Source organism: Bombus impatiens, unplaced genomic scaffold, assembly GCF_000188095.3.
Source record: "Bombus impatiens unplaced genomic scaffold, BIMP_2.2 scf_0546, whole genome shotgun sequence".
NCBI lineage: Eukaryota > Metazoa > Arthropoda > Insecta > Hymenoptera > Apidae > Bombus > Bombus impatiens.
The window spans coordinates 1-19649 of NT_176965.1; the positions used below are offsets into that span (position 1 = coordinate 1).

General features: G+C 38.8%; 1 long non-coding RNA gene across 1 annotated transcript; it reads left to right on the top strand.

Annotated features, from left to right (window-relative positions):
• The first annotated feature begins 917 nt into the window (after window positions 1-917).
• On the top strand, window positions 918-11768 carry LOC117151945. Its single transcript, XR_004462117.1, has 3 exons — window positions 918-1261; window positions 7365-7368; window positions 11758-11768. It is a non-coding gene; the product is annotated as an uncharacterized LOC117151945 (long non-coding RNA).
• The last annotated feature ends 7881 nt before the right edge of the window (window positions 11769-19649 follow it).

Genomic DNA, 19649 nt, shown 5'->3' on the forward strand with positions numbered 1-19649 from the left:
GATTATTTTTCTCTTGATGGCTTTTTTTATTGGGTCTACGGTGGGTTTCGTTTCCTTTCTTTTTGGTTCATTATCGATGACTCCTATTTTTTTATTTATTTTATTTGCCATCACACTTAGAAAAGGAATCTAATGGTACAGAAAACTTGGCATTCATCTCCTTCTGGGAATTTCTGTTGTAAACGCTTTGTAAACGGTTTACAAAAATGCAACAAGGAAGGATACAGATATTAGAATATTTAGAGACGTTTCATACCGGGAGCCGCAAAAATTTGTCAACCTCTCAATGACCTGTTACAAGGAGGGGGAAAAAGGGCAACGCGCCCACCGAATGGTCGGAGCAATCCGAACCTAGGGCGAAACGCGCCCTCGCAAACGCCACGTTAGCGCATCCGATACCTGGAGCGCCCGTTAGCCTCGCGGTAGACGCATCCAACTATGCATTAGGAGCGGTCCTGCAGCAACGTGTCAACGATACTTGGCAGCCGTTAAACTTTCTTACCAAACCTTTGAATTCCGCGCAGCGAAAGCATAGCGCGTACGACCGCGAACTACTCGCTATGTACACCGCGGTCAGGCGATTTCGACGGACCATAGAAGGGAGAAATTTCATAATTTTTACGGACCATAAACTCCTTACATATGCGTTCAATCAAATCTCCAATAAGTGTTCGCCGCGACTGATTACATCGGACAATTCACCACCGACATACGATACACAAAGGGACTAGATAATAACGTGGCCGACGCTTTATCACGTATCGAAGCGATAGGGAAGTTTGTGGATCATCAAACTCTCGCCGCCGCGCAAGGAAACGACAACGAACTAAGCGACATCGTCAACTCCGGTTACAATTGTAGCGGCACAGGAGTCAAAGGACGACGCGAGTCGAGAACGACTCGTGTTTGTTGTTTTGCCTCAGGACATTGACTTAGCCTTGACGCATGAAACAAAATGACAAATGAACTCCGGACAAAACAATGTCGCCGCTACATGCAACCGTCGAATGAAGACGAATTTGAATTTTCCGACTCTCCCTCGACCAATATAAATAAACGAACACGATCGCGAACGACGAGCGTCTACCAAGTTACGCGACGAGCCTTTACGAGTATTCCGCGATTTTATTTTGCGATTTATACTTCGTACCAACGACTCACGTTTACTTATCGATTTAAATATATTCGACGGTTACAACAACGAGTAATCTCGTCATTAATTCTCAAGTACCTACATCCTCTTCACATAAACATCTACACGGTTAAAGAGGATACGTTTCCCTGATCACGACGTAAAAATATATTGCGACGTACCAGGCGACATTGTGCGACTGTACGTACAGAAATCCTTGCGGCCCGACGTATTTAATTCGCTCCACGGACTTTCCCATCCAGGAAAACGTGCCACGCAAAAACTGGTGACGTCACGTTTCGTCTGGCCGTCGATAAACAAGGATCGTCGAAACTGGACACCGCAATGTATCCCGTGTCAGCGATGTAAGGTCACCAGACACGTATCCTCACCCGTCGGAATATTCGGATAGTTAGCAGGAGGACTAGACATATACATACAGATGTTATCGTAATGCAATATTCGCTGGGCTACCGATATTAACTAACCTGTATCGACAGTTTTTCGCGTTGACCCGAACCCATTCCCATCGTCGATATGGAAGCGATAACAGTTGCCTCGGCCCTAGTTTCTCGTTTCGGCGCGCCTTTTAAAATAACATCTGATCAAGGACGCCAATTCGAATCAAAATTATTCAAGCAATTATGCCGGCTGCTCGGCATTAAGCTGTGGCGGATCGGTATCAATAGAGGACGCCGACAGATCGAGCCGCGGGTACCAACCGCCCAACACTAGAGGGCTACGAATATACGAGCGATTGATATAAATACCGCATCTAGCGAGACGCCCTCTACGTCTAAGGCAGGGACTACCGGGCACAGCCTTACTGACGAGTCCACCGGTAGTCCCGGGACGAAACGCAACTCTCTCCCTCTTCACACCCGTCACAGGTTTTATATAGTCTACTATAGAGAACTTTTTAAATTGTCAAATGTGCATCAACAATTGTTCAATTCTCCATTAAACTTTAATTATATCAAACATTTAATTCTTTAATAATTCTTAACTGTAAAAAAATTCTTTGAACGATCGAACATGGATCAGTAATTTTTCAATCCTCAACTAAGCTATAATTAGATTAAATTAAACTTCAAACCTAAAATTTAATTTTATCACGTAATTACAAAAAGAAGCATTCATTTGCTTTAAGCGTAATGTAAAAATGTAATGTTTTGGCTGATACTCATATATTCAGAGACAAGTTCCTCCTTCGAACAAAGTTAAGATATCCGTTTTAAAAGTAGCGCAGACTGTACACGGCGAATAATAAAGGCAGATGGCAGTAATCGTAAAGAAAGGATCAATGTTTCAACGCTCACAGTTCTGCATCCAAGATACACGTAAATGGAGACGGGTCCTCGTATTTCAAGCAAACGAAGACTCTGCTCGGACCACGACTTTAGCCGTGATAATCATTGAGGAGGCTTCTGTTAATCTTACAGGACTCGACGCGATGTTTACGTTCATGTTGTCCGTTCTTTGATGTAAATTAGTCGATAGCCGTCGACGTTTTCGGTGTAATGGTTGATATTGTATTACAATAGTTAAACTACGACTGATATTAAGTCGTGTTTAGTCGTTTGATTTATAATTTTGTAGGATTTATCTGAAAGTGATGATTGTCTGATTATATAGAGACGTATTCATTCACGCTTTATATATTCTCTTTGAAATATTATGTAAATTAATTTAATTCAGCATAACTTAATAGCTTGTATACTTAACGTAATACACTTACTTGAGTATTGAGACTGCTTGATACTAATCAATAGTCGTTTTTCTACTAGAGATTGATTCCATAATTGCTTGTGCTTTTATAAAATCGTTATAAATCACACCCCCCACAAAGCATTTGTGCACGACAGTCTATCCCGGATGGTAGAGCGTTTGCATCGACAACTGAAAGCAGCAACCGAATGTCACGAATCTTACCAATTGTTTTATTGGGTATGGGAACTGCTATAAAGGAGGACCAGAATGCAATGACAGCCGAAATGGTTTATGGCGCCGACATACGATGGCCAGCAGAATTCTTTGCACCGGCAAAGCAACAAGCCAACTCGGAATATGGGAATCGTTTAAAAGAACGAATAGAAAAAATCAGGCCACACTTGATTACACGACACGGCGCGAAGAAAACTTTCGTTTTTCGCGAACTAGAAACGTTGCCTTATGTATTTTTACGCCATGACGCGAACGAAGACCCATTGCTACCACCCTACGACGGGCCACATAAGGTGATACCAGGCGAGAAAAATTATACAGTTGGTAGTTAGCAGTGGGTAGTTGATACTTAACCAGAGTTCCTTGACACATTTTGAGCAATCATCATGCGAACTTGTATCGCGCACTGCTAATTGTAATCGCAAGCTCCACGCAAAGTGTATATCGAGAGTATTTGTGAATAGATATATTGTTAACTATACTCTAGTTTTTTTTTCGGCATATATAACGATCTATCAACCTCAAATCTATAACCTAAGTATCGAGAAGAAGAAACGTTTTGGTATTACACGACTATTATCTCACATTATATCATTCTCATTTTTGCACACACTTATATTTCTTTAAATATTCTATTTTTTTCGCCAGCAAAGATAAATAAGAAAAATAGTTATTTCAGCCAACGCTCATACCGCGCTGAGTGTACTTGTTCTCGTCAGCACTACATCCAAGAAGGAAAGACTGAAAAAAAGAAACCATTAAGCGTACAAAAACCACCCCATTCTTAACTATCCGAATCAAAAATAGATTCGATATACTACAATGCCAAGAGACCACCAAGTTACAACCACAAACTGGACCAACGAAAGAAGCCATAACACCAAATTTAATTGTGGAATTAATAAAAGCTTTATAAATAGACGACGCGCTATTCCACAAAAGTCTCGCTGTTTAGGAAGAGAAGAACCAAGAGAACGACATATTGCACTCAATTTACACAATTCAATTATCCCCCCAGAGCAGCACAAATAACCTATTAAAAATCAACCGTTTTAACTATTAGGATAGAATGGGGAAAAAAAATTAAAAAAAAAAAAACATAGCCACAAGTGACAGATGATAGGACACACGGCTCAAAATTGCAACCTCAACTACCGCTGCGTCAAATGCACTGAGTCGCACGGACCAGGCAAGTGTAAAATAAAAAAAGAAGACGCAGTAAACAAAGACAAAATTTACTGCGGAAATTGCAAAAACTTTGGGCGTCCCGCGTCATACGTCAAAAAATCAAAAAACGAACGGATCGCCCAAATAAGCCGTAGCAGGCTACAAAATCAAAACAGTAAAAACAGAACTACAAGAACCGTTTAGAACCAAGTCAAGTAAAATCGGCCCAATAGAAAAAGAACGCCATAAAAAATTTCAACTAAGTAAAAAAGCGAACCAAGGGGAGCTCATATCGCATAACAGTTGCGTAAAATATCTAGGCGTAAATATAGACGACAAATTAAACTGTGGCGGCACTCGACCACGGAAATTTTCAACGGCTTCGCGGCACAAAGCGCTATACCTTTAAAACGTAAGACAGACAGGCATAACGTACCATCGATATCCCTACGGTTTTTTTGCCGAATATTCGGTAGAATGCACACGCGGCAACCGTCGCGGACTTCTAATAAACGCGCGCGTAGTGGGGATATCGAAGGGCAACTAAGGACAGAATCTGTTCGGTTTTGAACCAAAAGATTCATTCTATCCCGAGCTGCGAAGTGCGATAGGTTAAGAGAAGCAAACACGAGTAAAGAAATGAGTCGTCTACTCTTGAGAATCAGTTTCAATCGTTACTTAGTATTAATCGTTGTTAAACGTTAAACGTGGTTAAACGTTAAACGTGGTTAAACGTTATTTGTTGTTAATTGTTAAGAGTCTAATAAACGTTAGTGTTGAAAATCAAGGGCATTTTCTTGTGGGCACCTTCACGGACGATCATGTCAAAACTACAAGCAGCAGATCGAAATTCAACTCTTCAAAACCAGCGAAGCATTCTGGAAAACAAAAAGACTATTCTATTCAAAACATCTCAACAGTAAAGTAAAAATCCTAAGCTACCAAACGCTAATCAGGCCGATCTTAAGGGGGTATTCTGGTCTAGAGACATGAATTTCGGGCGATTTTTGAAGTGTTGTACAAGATGAAACAAAAAATATTTTTGCTATCCTTCTTTTTAGCATTTGTTTATTGATATTTCAAGATTACGTAAAAAATTCACTGGAAAAAAATTCAATATTTAAAAAGTTATGAGCTGGGAATGTGGGTGCTGCCAAAAAAATGGGGTGTCGTGACGTGCATGATATCAACCCTTCTGGTCATCCGAAACAAAAAATGCGAACGGATTCTTAATTAGTATGAATGCCGCTATCGTCTGAACCTTGGAAAAATCAATACAACATTTTTTCACGAAATGACGGCCGTTTGAAAACAAATTTCTTATTTCGCACGTTTTTTGACAATTCCGAACTTTTAAAAAATAGTAATATTAAAGATTTTGTGCTGAGCGTGGTCCGGACGAAAGAGGAGTATATAAGGAATATTCAGACCAAATTTAAAATAAACCGGTTCATTAGAACTTGAGATATCGAGCACGCCAACTCGAAAAAAGTATGTTCGAGAAAAGCGCGTTTAAAGTTTCGAGACAAGTTTGCTCGGACAACGTCTACCGTTTACTGTTCATTTGTTCCGGTCGGACCGAAGCAGATGTTGCGTCACAAAAATGGCTGTACCTCGTAAAATAATTGAATATAGGAATATATGAGATAGGAAGAAAAATTATCGTATATAGGCACCGCTCTACAGCGACTTAAATCAAAGTTATAAATTATAACGCTAAAAAATGTAATCCCGACACACATTGTATGGCCATGTCGGCCATGTCGAAATTCATTGTTTATTGAAAACGCCACAGCAAATGTAATACTTATCTACTGGTCAATAAACATTATAAAAAAAAAAGCACTCGCTCTCGTCCGATCACGAAAGTTAAGCAGCGCCGGGCACGGATAGTACTTGAATGGCTGCCGCCTGGGAACTCCGCGTGTGTGATCCTGGCTTCTTTTTATTTACCCAATCTCCTTTACTTTCATTAACAATCAACTTTTAATAATCTATAATCTAAACATCGAGGAAAGGAAATGTTTTGCTATTACACGATTATTACCTCACATTATATCAATCTTATTTTTGCACACATTTATGTTTCTTTAAATATTCTGTCTTTTTGGCCAGCAAAGACAAATAAGAAAACTAGTTATTTCAGCCAACGCTCATACTGCTCTAAACGCAATTGTTCCGCTCAAATAGTGGTGCTCAAGGCAGTGAATCGAAACCTCCCATAAACAGGACAATCAGTAGAAAAATACTACTACAAAAATAGATCAAGACCTTTCTTAGCAACACAAGGCTCCCAAAAGACGCGGAAACTCAACCCTCCGCCAAACCTGGTGGAACAGGAAGAAAAGAACAGAAAGTAGCCAAGAAAATAAAAGTAAAGAAGAGAGCACAACAGGAGATGCGAAGAAAAAGACATGAATGAAGACATGAAAGACAAAATCATGAATTCGGCAGAAAGCTCCCTATTATTAGCAATACAACGAAAACGTATCCACGTATTACAATCACAAGAATCCAGCATATCTCAGACAAAGTAGCGTCATCAAATAAAAACAATAAAAGAATCCACAAGGCCAAACTCTACTTTAAAACTGACAAGGAAAAAGAGCAAAAACCTAGGAATTAAACCAAGTGGGCATATGGGCTCTCAGGACGGGAAATCACAAATTAAGAAAGAGTAAACAATCAACGAAACTCTCAATGTCACAGGTGCAGCCCAGCGAAATGGACAACGTAGGAGGCCCTTATCTCCAGCAATGCGGAAAAAGCAGACATATCGCACACAAGCCATCAACTTCTCCAAGGACAAACCGCCTCCCATTATACATCACCCATCAAAACCCGAAAAACGCAGTAAAACTCGTTGAAGAGACACTAAACGCAAAGTCATTCCACATCAAACGAATATACGCAGATAAACACATGTTATTTCGACAAAATATACCAGGCGTTAACAAAGCGAAAGAAATCCTAATTGCAACTAAGACATTTTATGCATAAACATCCAAATCGGAGAAGTACCACACGGTCTCCCTAAAGATTCTAAACAATAGCATCTCCGGAGCAGAAATATTTGCAGAGCTGCAAGCACTGCAGATATTCGATATCTAATTGACAAAAGATTGGTGCTTCTCAACAAAAAGATCGGTAGAGAACAATATATTGCTCCCAATTTACAAAATCCACGTATCTTCACAAAGCAATATTAGTAATCTATTAAGAATGAACCGTCTAAATATCTTTAGTGTAAATAGGGAACAAATCAGAAAAATGACATTATACAATGCCACAATATGTCAACTGCTACCGCACACTTCACAAAACTGCAACCTTAACTACCGATGCGTAAAATACATCCAACCACATGGACCTGACGAGCACAAAATAAAAAAAGAAGACACGGCAAACAAAGACAAAGTGGACTGTGTCGTATAAAGAATGCCCAAAACTCGTTGAACTTCGCAAAAAACGGAATATCGCTAAACCAAGTCTCCGAAAACCAACTACATCAAACTATACTATTTAAACGCAAATTAATTGAGCTCGGCGCACTAAAAAGAGAACGAGGCACACTAGGAAGAGAACGCGGCGCACTAGAAAGAGAACGCGGCGCACTAGAAAGAGAACTCGGCGCACTAGAAAGAGAACTCGGCGCACTAGAAAGAGAACTCGGTGCACTAGAAAGAGAACTCGGCGCACTAGAAAGAGAACGCGGCAAAAGATTCCACTTAAGAGAAAAAGCAAATGAAGGGGATTTCATTCCCCACAAAAATTATATATAAACTAAATATAGACGACAAATTAAACTTCAAACAGCATATTGAAATTCAACTTACCAAAGAAAGCAAAGCGTTATGAAAGGCAAAAAGATTATCCTATTCGAAACACCTGAACAACAGAGTAAAAGTCCTCTGTTACCAAGCACTAGTTAGACCGATCACAACCTACGGTTGTTCAATATATACGTAACTACTAATGTATATATAACTAGGTATAACTTACCAGCCTAGTTAATGGAAAGAGTTCTGTAGCAGCACTCGACAACAAAGAACATACCAAGGGTTTCGTCGGTACATAGTATACCACCGTTGAAAGACTGTTTACGAGAGACCGACGAAACATAAGCAAGGCTGCAACGAAGCGTAAGTGCTACAAGAAGGTCTAAGCAACCATCGAAATCCCTATGGTCCTTCCGCCAAATACTTGGAAGGTTTAGGGGACCATGATCACGCACGCCTAACGAACGCGTGCGTAGTGGGGATATTGAGAGACAAAAAGAAACGAAATGGATTAAGAGATAAGTTGAGTTGTGACCGAAAAGCGTGACTGATCAGTCGAAATAGAGAATCATGATGAAATTGTTCACACAAGTCGCGAGTCCAGTTAGTGTAAAGAAGTCATTAGATGAGTTAATAAATATATTGTTAAACAAAATGCCGAGTATTCCTTTGGCACCATACACGACGTGCTATCCACCTCAGTTCGTATATTGGAAAGAAAATGCATCAAGGCTTGTTTGAGTACACACAGATCCGAACATAGTGAATTTAAAAAATACGTTAAAAATAAAAAAATCTATATACACCGCCAATATACACCGCATTGATTGTGACATCCTAAAACTGACAAGAAATCACTTCGCTCAAGCTGCAAAGATAAAGGAAAATAGTGTATTTTCAGTTGTCTATTTCCAAACGAATTATACCAGAAAAATACACTCAAGACTGGCTAAATGTACAGTCCGTAAATACCTGATGGAGATACAATATGGCTCTTCTGCAAAAAACACAAAAGACAAACACAAAAAAAACATAAAAAAGTATTATTGGATACCGAAATCAAAAAGAAAAGGAGAACCGCGAAACGTCACCAGCGTTCAATCTCTCCACTTGTAAAATAAATGTAAATATTGTAACATATTTAAATGACATTTTTTCTCCATCTCTTCGCTACCCTGTCCCTCTTCCACCTCCTTTCACAAACAATCAACTTCACAAAATTCAAAAATAAACTACCGATTTATTCAGTTCTTTGCCAAACTTTCAGGGCAAAAGAAGAGAAAAGGCCAGTATTGTATTAAAGTAACGCTTCTGAGCAGCTTTAATACAATCAATTACTGTAATGTAAAAAACACGTAAATCCTATTGCAAATATTTTATAACTACGTCATGCCGTCACGTTCAACGATACTTTTGCCAGAGCCATTTCTCAACTGAAATTCTTTGTTTATTCAGTATATGTACTATGTATTTTCTTGGACAATATAATTAAATTATAATAATTAAGTTATAATTAAAAATTAAAAAAGCACTCGTTCTCGTTCGATAACGAAAGTTAAGATGGAAGAAGTATTTAAATAGGTGACCGCTTGCGAACTCTGCGTGGTGCTCACCTTTTTATTTTTCCAATCTTTTTTACTTTCCATAATAATCTATTTTCAATAATCTATAATCTAAACATAGAGAAATAGAAATGTTTTAGTATTATGCGACTAGTATCACTCATTTTTGCACACATTTATATTTTTTCAAATATTCTTTTTTTGTGCATTAAAAGCAAATAAGAAAATCACTTATTTCAGCTAACTCTCATACCGCGCTGAATGGAATCGTTCTCGTCTAAAGGCAGTTTGAGAGATGAGATAGAGTTTGGTTCTTTTGATGTAAAAATTTGATTTCTCTGTGGGACATGCTAACAGAGTCCTTTTTAGAGATACTTTTTATTTTGTTTGCCCAGTGTTGATTTATAGAGTTTGCGAATTCTTGTTTTAAACACAACTTTATTTTGTGCAAATGGTACTTTAATAATACTAAATCTTCTCTTTTATCGTAGGAATAGTTTTATTTTAGATTGTTTATTTTGCATAATATGAAGCTTTCGTCTCCGACTTTTGTTTTATTTTTAGTACGGATTCTTGAAGGGCATGTTTTTCTATTTCGTCTATAAACGAATCGATTTTCCTCTTTGTTAGGTTGACATTGTTGTGGACATTTAGGTCGCAGTTCTTTTCGAGCTGATTTTGTAATATTTCCTAGTTTGTTGTCTTTTACTTGTACCTGGGTCCGTCACTTCGTGTTTCTAGCGTTAGGAAGTCAGATGTATTTTTATTTATCTGAAATACGAGAGCGTTATGGTCGTAATCGTAGTCTCTTGTTTTGAGCGTGTTAGTTGCCCGTAAATTACGGAATTGTAATTGTGTGTCTCCAAGGCATATGACTAGGTAACGAGCCACCTTTTGGTCAAGACTCAATTCTTTCTTCGTGCGTTTTAATGATTGTTTTAGTTCGTTTAATTGTGCTTGTTGTTCATTTAGGGCTTTGAATATGTTTTCTTTGAAGGTTCTATAAGCTTATTACGTTCAGCTGTGGTATGGTTTTAATTGGGTTCGGATTTTGAATTACGCGCGGTAATAAATTTGTTTGACGTGGTTGGTTTTCGGAGACTTGGTTTCGGCTTATTCCTTGTCTTAGGATGTCTGAGAAGTACGGCATGAATTTACGGCTTATTTGAGCAACACGTTTGTTTTGAGCATCCTTTATACAAAGCAGGATATCCGTAGTTTTTACAGTTCATGCACTGCACTTTGTCTTTGTTTACTGCGTCATCATTTTTGATTTTGCACTCGCTTGGTCTGTGCGATTCCATGCTGTTTACATTTGTGACATTGCGTTATGTCATTACTTCTGACCTTTTCCCATTTTATCCTAAAGTAACTCAGTTCATTTTTACACAAGTTCACAAACAAAAGTTGTGTTTTACACAATTTTTAACAAAGTTCATTTTTAGTACATTACTAACATTGCTTTGTGCGGATACTTGAATTATGTAAATTGAGAGGAATTATTCTTTATACATTATTCTTTATTCATCTTTTTGTCGAGAAGCGCCAATCTTTTGTCAATTGGGGACGTCCGACATCTGCAATGCTTGCAACTCTGCGACTATCTCTGTCTCGGAGAAGCAATTGTTTAGAACCTTTAGTGAGACCGTGTGGTACTTCTCCAATGTGGCTGTATGTGCGTAAAAGGCTGTTTGAACTGCAATTAGGATTTCTTTCGCTTTGTTAAAATCTGGTATACTTCGTAGGAATAGCACGTGTTTTTCTGCGTATATTCGTTTAATGTGGAATGACTTTGTGTTTAGGGTCTCTTCAATGAGTTTTACTGTCTCTCCCCAGTCTTGATGGGTGATGTATATTGGAGGCCGCTTGTCTTTATTTGTGGGGACTGTGGAGTCAGCGTTCTTCCTTGTAGAGGCTGGTGATCTGTCCGGGTTGCGTCTGGCTTCTCGGTAGCATTGCCCCTGGAGATGGGCCCCCTGCGTTGTCCACTTCTCTGGGCTGCGCTTGGGACGTTGAGGGTTTCGTGGATGATGGAATACCTCTCCGTCCATTCTTTATTCTCTCTCAGCTTGTGATGTCCCGTCCTGAGAGGCCGTGTGTCTACTTACTTTCTTCCGTACGTATCTGTTCTTTTTCCTTATTATTGTGAATTCTTTTATTGTTATTATTTGAGGGTATTGCTGTGTCTGAGATAGGCTGGACTCTTGTGATTGCAATACGCTGAACCTATTTTCCGTTCGTATTGCTGATAATGGGGAGCTATTTGCTAAATTTATGGTTTCGTTCTTTTCGCGTCCTCGATCAATTTTTGCTATAGTATTTTTCTTTCGGTTGCTCTTTTCATTCTTTTCATCTTTTTTCCTTCTCCCTTCTTGTTTTTTTATAGTGAGCATTACTTATCACTTTTCGTTATTGAATATCACAGTATAAATTGGCAAACTCACTAACGAGTTTAACGCCTGGTATTTTTGGCCAGTGAAGTCCGACCTGCTGGGTGGATCACAGCACTCTGACGAGAAAGAGTGCATTCAGCTCGGCATGAGCGTTAGTTGAAGTAATCAATTTTCTTATTTAATATTATCGAATAAAAAATACTTACGACGTACAATTATGTAGGAGAATAAAGAAGATATGTAAAATCTTGCTCGACTTCGTTTTCGAGAAAATGGACTGTGAAGTTAAGTAGGGGAAATTTCATAATTGATTTTCGCGGAAATAAAGCGAAAAATGTCATTTTACATTTTTGACATCATTTTCGCCGCGCGCGGGGAATTATTTTCGCCTTCGATTTGTATCACAATTTTCGGCACATGTATTTTTGCATTCTTTCAAACGACATACGTATATAGAATACTTGTACATTCTCCAGGTCCGAATATTAAATACATATAACATTACCGGAAAATATAAACAAAGCAATATATAAGTAAGCGTATATGCGAGAATGATATAACTTATGGTAATAATCGTTTAATGCTAAAAAGATATTTTCTTGGTGTATACAACCATATCTTATTAACACAAAGTTTGATGAAAGGAAAGTTAATAGTTGTGTTACGGCTCAATCTTCTTATTTTTATCATCTAAGCCTCATATGAGCGTTGGCTGAAGTAATCAGTTTTATTATTTCATGTTATCGAATAGACTAAATATTTAAGAAACCATAGCCTTCGCAGCTGACCTAATCATCTACGTAACAGGCCGCAAAACTAAGACAATAAAAACTGAACGTCAAGAACTTTTCGAAAAAATATATGACTATTACCACGCATGGAAACTAAAAATCAACACAAGCAAACCATACTGTTTAGACCCAAGTCAAGTAAAATCGGCCCAATAGAAAAAGAACGCCGTAAAAAATTTCAACTAAGAGAAAAAACACACAAAGGGGCTCTCATACCACACAAAAACTGCGTGAAATACCTAGGAATAAACATAGACTACAAATTAAACTACAAGCAGCACACCGAAATTCAACTTGCTAAGGCCAATAAAGCATTCTGGAAAATAAAAAAACTATTCTACTGTAGCGGCACAAGAGTTAGAATTCTATTCAAATCATGTTGGTAGCGGCACAAGAGTTAGAATTCTATTCAAATCATGTTGTTGTTTCGCTTCGGAGTATAAAGTTTGTTAGGTTGCGTATAATGTAAGAATAAACAAACTCCGAGCAAAACAACGTCGTCGCTACGTGTAACCGACCAAGGACGCCAATTCGAATCGCGTCTGTTCGAAGAGTTGTGCCGGTTGCTCGGCGTCACGCACCTACGGACATCGGCCTATCATCCTGCGTCTAATGAGATGGTAGAACGCCTGCATAGACAGCTTAAAGCGGCGATCAGGTGCCACGACACGAGCAACTGGGTCGAAATTCTGCCAATTGTGCTATTAGCATTAGAACCGCGATAAAGGAGGACCTAAACGCAACGGGAGCCGAGATGATATACGGCACCGGCATACGTTTGTCCGCAGAACAACTAACTACCAACTAAGCAGCGGGCCACCTCGGAATTCGCAACCCTGCTCAAGGAACAAATGGAGAAAGTCCGGTCTCAGCTCGTTACACAACACCGTGAAAAGAAATTATTCACTTTCCGCGAATTTGAGTCTCCCCCTATGTATTTTTACGATACGACGCAACCAGAGGCCCATTACAGTCGCCTTACGATGGGCCGTTTAGAGTAACGCGAAGAGGCGAGAAAACGTACAGTACCGATGTCAACAGTCGCGATATAACGGTTTCCGTCGACCGGCTAAAGCCAGCCTTCGTAGTATCAGAGGATCTCGAAGGGAAAACCGCCGAAACCCGTGACATACTTATTCCAGTAGAACAAACGAAAGCAACGAAATAAACACTGGCAATAGGTACATTACGCGGTCTGGCCGAAGAGTCCGTTTTCCCGATCGGCTACAGGCAGGTTTCGGTTAGACATCATAAGGTATTAAACACGGGGACTTTTTTTGGAAATGCAATAAAAACGTTATCACTGGTAGGGGGGTGATGTAGCGGCACAAGAGTTAGAATTCGATTCAAATCGTGTTGTTGTTTCGCTTCGGAGTATAAAGTTCGTTAGGTTACGTATAATGTAAGAATAAACAAACTCCGAGCAAAACAACGACGCCGCTACCCGTAACCGTAAAACAAAGACAAATTTGAATCTTCCGATTCCCCCCCGACTACTATAAATAAACGGACGCGATCGCAAACGGATTATTATAAACTGCGACCAAACGACTTTATACACACGTTTCGCAACTAGGACATTGTATTGACAACTTTAAATACATTAACGATTTCATCTACTAGTAATTTCATCATTCAACCTCCTACATTACTCCAAACATCTCGACAGCAAAGTAAAAATACTATGCTACCAAGCATTAATCTACGATCATAACCTACGGCTGCCCAATCTGGTACAACATATCAGCCTCCCAGATGGAAAAAATCCGCATATTCCAAAGAAAATGCTTCAGGGCTTGCTTGAGTACTTACAGATCCGAACACAGCGGATTCGAAAAATATGTAAAAAACAAAACAATATACGACCAAGCCAACATTCACCGCATAGACTGTCTCATCCTAAAGCTAATAAGAAACCACTTCGCGCAGGAGGCAAAGATGAAAGAAAATAGTTTAATCTTCAGTTGCTTATTTCGAAATGACGCATATTACAAAAACACTCTGACAACAGGCTACATCCCGCCAGAAGCTTTCCCATGCCTTGACGAAAAAAACTACCTCCAGGACCAAAATAACATCCCGATAATTTATCACATAAAAAGAAAAATAGGAACCCAAACTATACTGTACGAAGAAAACCTAAATGGACAGACCGCAGACACTAGGTGGAGATACAACATGGCCCTCCCTCTGAAAGACACTAAAGTACCGAGGACAAACATGGGAAAAATACAAAAAAATATTGGTAGATACTGAATCCATAATAAAATAAGAGAGAAAACCCATTAAACCGATAGAACTCAATTCTGCCCCCGTATAACACAGGTGCAAACAGTGTAATTATTGTAATTCTTTTTTTTAAAAAAAAAAACCTAAAGTTACACAGCACCCAAAAAGCAGACTACCGAAGCGTCCTGTTTTGCGACCAAGTTTTCAGGACAGAAAAAATTAAAAGAATAACAAATATAAAAGCTCCGTTCCCAGCAGCTCAATTCCAAAAATAGTATTTAACACGAAAAATGTAAAGCGCCGACACATAATATAGCATGGCGACGTCGTACCGCCGCGTATCGGTACCTTTGCCTAAGATATCATTACATAAATTCACCATTTATTGTGAATACCAAAATGTATCTAAAACTGCATCTTGGGCTAAATAAACATCATTAAAAAAAAAAAAAATATTTAAGAAAACATACATGCATGTATGAGGAAGAATGGTATTTTGAGACGTGCATTCAGATATATAAAATTTTTCCTTGCTTCGTTTTCCATACAATGGATTGTGAAGTTCCGTCATGTAGGTACGCCTATACTTAAAAAGTAGCGAGTCAAGTGGACGGAACTTCATAATTGATTTTCTGGAAAACCAAGTCTTGTGTCGAAACTTGTCACTTCATACTCGACTCATTTTTGTACAGGAAATCAGGCCCTTTCGTCTTGCACCTTCATAATACTCTAATTTTCTCGCGTACTTCAATTTTGAAACTGGATTTCACTGGATTGCGTATAACTACCAACAGCAAAATACTCACCGACGAAACGGCTGTACTAATCAAGTGACACTGTAGAACGGCTTCTTTAGTCTCTATTATAGTAACGCGAAAAGATCGCCGACACAAACACAATGTCGGCGATAAAGCGCAAGTGCCGACAGGCCTAAGGAGCCATCAGTATCACTACGGTTCTTTCGCCGAATATTTGGAAGGCGTAGGTGGCAACGGTGGCGGACGCGTAACGAACACGCGCGTAGGAGGGATATTGACGGATGACAAAAGACACGAATCGGATCAACAAAACAGTTGAGTTGTAACCGAGGGGAGAGAATCGTCAGTTGGAATCGTCAGTAGAATCGAAATCGAGAATGGTACGTAAAGAGTCAAAAGCGAGAATTGTCAATAAATATACTGCTAAACACCGTCGAGTATTTCTTTGGACTCTACACGTCCTACACCAAAATCACCTCAGGGCTGACGGCCATCAATATATTTCGGCACCGCAGCCGTTGATCCTCAGTTGGCCACCGAAGAATCAAGAGTCGTCAATTGAGAGTCGTTATATCACACCCTCTCCTAACATTCTTAACCGTCACTCTGTTCACATAATATTCACATAATTAATAATTCACATAATAAATTCTGCCACCATATCTAAAGTCTGAATTTTTCTTACCTTGCTCGTGAAACGTTTAAACCTAAGCGAAATCATTTGAACGACGCAAGGAAACGATCAGAGATTTCTTAATTTCACTGATCCCCGTGCCTTCGACGTAACACAAGCACTCTAATTCAGAAACAGCAGTCATATTACTACCAGAACGTATCAGAAAACTCGAAAAATGAAATGATAAATGCAAAGCCCAGTCGATTTAACCACATTACATTTAAAATACGAAAACAGAAGCCGCCTAATATCTAATTGAATGATACGCATATAACACAAACAAAGTTAAATACTAAGATTCCACTTAGATTTATAACTTACATGAGGCAACATATTAAATCAATTATAGACAAAATACGGATAAGAAGAAGACAGATGTACTGGCTAACTAGTCGAAACTCTAAAGTCAGCATGGAAAATAATCTAAAAATTTACAAAACAATAATAAAAACAATTGGGACGTACGGAATATCACTATGGGGGACAGCAGCAATAAATCCGGTAAATAAACAAGAGTAGCTTCTCAAAGATACTCAGAACATTAGTCAACGCCCCATGATATATCAGAAACCAGGATACATGCAAAGCCCTAAAAATATCAACGGTCGAAGAAGAAATGGGCAGGTACTTAAAAAAATACAAGGAAAAAATGGCAACACATCCAAACCAGTTAGCTGCTGGAGCGAGCAAAACTTTCATAGAAAGGGGACTAAAAAGAAAACATCCCACTGACTTCACTACAGTAATAAAATAGTCAAACTCGAAGATGCTATCCCGGTAGGGATAGTCACTCGCAAATAAAGTCAGAAAAATTTAACGAAATGTCCAGCTGAACAACTTGTAAAGTACAAATTAAATAAAAAAAAAGGATTGCATGTTTGGCCACAAAGGAGTAATCCAAGTGCTGAAAACTTTGAATAATACTTGTTACTTGCGAATACCCATAGTTAACTCTGCTGCGGTCTTCCATTCAACTAAATTATTCGGTAAGAGTTTGAAGAAGAAAGTTACCTTTACATATAAAGATTCGTTTTTATTTATTTCATCTTCTAACTAAAGGATCGGGAAAATGTAGTAGTATGTTACTATATCCTTCATAACAACTTTTGCAGCGGCACATGAGTAAAGGACAATTCAAATCATGTTGTTGTTTTGCCTCGCAGTATTAAGATCGTTGGGACACATGTAGTATGAGAATAAAAATACTCCGGGCAAAAACAGCGTTGCCGCTACGTGTAACCGTCGAACGAAGACGAATTCGAATTTTCTGACTGCCTCCCGATCAGTACAAATAAATCGTCGGTTTCACCAGTCGAATAAAATTTTGCTCTATACGTTTAACGAATACAGAAGTTCTTAGAGATAGAAAGGAGAGCAGTAAGAACAAAGAGACCAGGAGACCGCAGCAGGGTTAAAAAGAACATGAATTTAATTTATAAACATTTTGGGTTCTTGCATTCTGATATTAACCTTCTGCTTAATCTATTTTCATTGTTAAGAAACATTTTAAACACTATTTGCAATACAAAGATAAGATACTTTATTTCATATACCACAGTGTGAAAATAAAGATAGTTTATTTTTTACTACATATTTAAAATATTTTATTCGTACTGCAGACCAACAACTATTTAAAATGGTATTTAAAACATTTTTCCTATAAATTTGACCCAGCACTGCTCAAGCACAGTTAACATATTCGCAAAGAAAATTCAGAAATAGAAATAACTTTTAATTATATAAATATCTAACTCATCGGTTTCATCAGTTTCTGTAAAATACTATTTCGCATCAATTTTATAGTCTCTCACACCAGTGGTGACAAGTTTAACAGTAATTAAAAAAGTATCGTAAACAATATTGAAATAGTCGAGTAATAATAATCTTTTAACGTTTCTGTTTCGAAAATCATATAGAATAAGTAGAAAAATAATTATTTATGATAATATTGACTTAATTTAACCGTTTGAGTCCCAGGGGTCTTTGAAGAACCAAGGTCGAAAAAATAACCTCTTAATCGATTGCGAAGAGAAACAAGCGGCACAATAGCGCTCGTCATATTTCTTTATTTTCTGAAATACATCTATATTTTTATATATCTGTACTATTAGTTTATAAATATTTCAAGTTTTGCTTAATAAAAATTATTAAGATAGCAATGAAATACAAAACACCGTCTGTCGTCCGTAGCGTTCAAATGTACTGGGACTTTTCGACCCAAAATCTAAACAGCGTGATCACGCTACTTGGTACTCAAACGGTTAAAGAAATAACGATACGTCTAACATGCGCGTGTGTCTGATATCGACGATATCGCGCTCTGTAACTTGCTTCCCGTCGAATTAATCTTAGGCAACAGATTTACGAGGGAGAGTAATGACTCAATGCGCGAAGAACAATTGACGAAGTTAAAACTCGAAGAATATCGAAGAATAAACGATGCGTAAGTTTCAAGTTGTCTTCGACGATTAAGACGAAATTTTTCGAATGCTTACTGCGCACGATTATGCAATACGAAGCAACTGAAGCGAATGCCGCGACGCGATGTACGACTGAACGAATGCGACTGAATTATCGTACGACGATACGAACGATTAACGATATACTGGTTCGCGAACGCGAACGCGTGTCGATGCCGCTCGCATTTGAACGACCTACTACTTCTTTACTAATCGGTTTACTAATCGTTCGCTCACTAAAATGATACTTACCTTCGCGTATGCTTGGAGATACTGTTTACAACTGAAGATTTCGCACAGAACTGTCCACAGGACGTTACGCCTGATGGAACGACTCTGTCTCCACCAACGCTTACAGCCATGTCCACGAATGCTTGAAGATATTGACGCACCGAAGAAGCCAGCTCAGAAAAGTATTTACTGATCTTTATGACTGACGAAACGATTTCGCCTGCACGAGCGCTTGAAGAGCGCTGAGAGATTAAAACGGTTCGTTACTCCACGTTTAGCGATTCGAAGGTACGGAAGCTGACTCTCTCATCGACATTCACCATTGAAATACTCGAACGAGACTGTCGACACCGTTATTATACTCGGGCGGGCCCAACTCCAGCGAGCGACTCCAATAAGGCTCAAAAGGAAGGAGCCGAAATACGCACGCTGATTGGTTTTCACGAAAATCGTCAAACGGCATATTCGCCCACAAGATGGCGTTTACTGCGTGAAATCCTTCGCGGGAAGAGCGTGAACGATACCTGG